Source organism: Macadamia integrifolia, chromosome 13 (assembly GCF_013358625.1).
Source record: "Macadamia integrifolia cultivar HAES 741 chromosome 13, SCU_Mint_v3, whole genome shotgun sequence".
Classification (NCBI taxonomy): Eukaryota; Viridiplantae; Streptophyta; class Magnoliopsida; order Proteales; family Proteaceae; genus Macadamia; species Macadamia integrifolia.
Genome location: NC_056569.1, coordinates 11,654,667 through 11,657,064, shown reverse-complemented (window position 1 = coordinate 11,657,064; position 2,398 = coordinate 11,654,667). Strand labels below are relative to the sequence as shown.

The window sequence follows — 2,398 nt, the reverse complement described above, 5'->3', positions numbered from 1 at the left end:
AAAAAAAAAAAAGAACAACCCACTGCTCGAGGCTTCTGCTACTACAGCCTGTTTCCAATCTCTCATATCATACAAAAAAGTATAAACTGGATCAACTCCTGCTACGTAAGGGCTTTATGTATGGTTTTGTGATGACACGTGGTCTATTATAAAGAGTTGATCCAGAATAGACTATTAAGATTCTCCGGCAACCAAACAGCGAGCTACTAGAAACTTGGATTAACTTTGGAGAACCAAATAGCCCATTAAGAATTAGCCCAACAAGAATCAGAAATCTATTAGTCAAAGGTGGTGTGGTGTGGTTTGGACTTTATGGCATTTAGTCCCACATCGGTTTAGAATGAAGAATGAGAAGGTGAGAGAGCAGTATATAATCAGGCGATTGTGATCAGGAAAAAGCACGCAGCCGTGTGGTGAGCACAGAGCGAACTATTCTTTCGCCTTTTACTAAAAATACCGTGTGCTCGCTACTTTAAAACGGCATACGCTTATTTTTGAAGGGTCTCTCTTTCGATGAGGCCCTAAAATTCTGTAGTTCGAAAGGGTTTTAATATTTTGTTCTTGAGGTGTTCGATGAAATGCTCCTGAGATAACATCTATGACGATGTGTTGTTTAAATTGCCTAACTAATGACTGGAGGGAATTGATTTTATTGGACGGTTCTCTTATATTTCCAGTCTGCCCAGGGTTATGAAAATCACCGTGCTCTTCATCTTTCCAAATGCACCTAGGCTTATGTAAATCAAAATCAGGGATGTAAATGCTGATTTGGCAGGAAAGCAATCCTAGAATTGGCCCGTCCTGACAACCTAGGGTTAGATCGAAGCATCCAGAATTGAGATTGATCATGGTTAATTCGACCGGTTTGATGCCGATTTTTGAAACAGTGAGTCTACCACATCAATCTTTTTTGAATCTCCCTTTCTTGCAAGTTGCAACAAGTGAACTCCATAGTAGGCCATCTCACTAAATGAGAAATAGGTCCACACTCTCCTATTCTGATCCATTTGGATGAGTATTTCATTCTCTGGCATGCAGATTCCTCTCCCATATTGGCATTGTGAGAAATCCTGTCCCGTACATATTATATATAATGGGACAAAATCTTGAGAAGGATGTGAGAGTAGAAGACTCAAGTTCTTAATATTTTATCATGTGGGTCCCCTTATTAATGTGAGTGTATAAATTAGGGGTGTAAGTTTAGCCCTGATGATCTGAACCTGCCCTAACCTGCCCTAAGCCCGAATCCTATCTAACCTGACTATGAGGGCCAATTCGGCCAAACAACAAAGATTCTGGTAAGTTTATTCTTGCAGTTTTTTTTCTCTTTCTGCAACTTCTAGGTTTATGGGGTCTAGGACATCGGAGTCTTCATCTTCCGTTGGTAGAGTTGTTGAGTCTATAGATATCTATAGATAGGGTACCCTGGGGGTATGTTAGGGTCACTAGTTGGGAACGTCGTGCTCCGGTGAGGAAGCCTAAGCACGGTAGTCGTACTCAGGCATAACCAGTATAAGCATAGTTGTGGACCGACCTCCCCGACCATCAGTGAAAGTTGGCAAACACCCGACCTACCCCCATGAAGGTCCCAACACCCATAACTGACCTAAACTAAGGCCAGGGAAATTAACCAAAGACAGGTGGTTACTTGACTCTAGGTTCTACCACGATCGAGTTAGTCATTGGAGAATCCCACCATGGTCAGGTTAGCGGTTACGATGGCCAAACTTTAGTTAAGTTAACCGTTGTGATCTCAGCCAGCTCAATCACGATAGAAGAAGATCTCCCCAATAAGATAAGGAGACGCATCCATACGCCAGCACCTCTCGACCAATGAGGGAGGCCTTACCTATATAAGGAAGGCTATTCGGGAAAAGTAGGGAAGACTCTGAATCGACTTGACCCTTTACACAAGAATGAGCATATCTGAGTCTAACTAGACTGTCAGAGCTCTCTCCGGGCCAACTTCTAACTCTTGTTCTGCAGGATCTTGGAGAAGAAGGATTGTTCAGTAACAACTTCTATCTTAATTACAGTCATCCTTGTCTTGATCATAATTAAGAAAACATGAACCGTAAACAAATCCTACCAAAAAAATAAAAAACCGTAGAAAAATGAAAATGGACAGTATGGGTTTTAAATGGTACAAAACTCTGAACAATATACTCATAAAAATAGAATTAGACTGTACAGGTGTAAGAGAGAGAGAGAGAGAGAGAGAGAGAGAGAGAGAGAGAGAGAGAGAGAGAGAGAGAGAGAGAGTATACTTGGATCAATTGAGGAATTCTTCCCAGAATACATGCATCAAATGTTTAAAACTACAACATTTATTCCACAACTCATTATAAGTTTTAAGCTATACCATCCAACATTAATTCCAAATCATACACCATAGAAA

General features: G+C 40.9%; 1 non-coding gene across 1 annotated transcript; it reads left to right on the top strand.

Moving 5' to 3' along the window:
* The first annotated feature begins 404 nt into the window (after nt 1–404).
* LOC122060330 lies at nt 405–522 on the top strand. Its single transcript, XR_006134350.1, has one exon. It is a non-coding gene; the product is annotated as a U5 spliceosomal RNA (small nuclear RNA).
* The last annotated feature ends 1,876 nt before the right edge of the window (nt 523–2,398 follow it).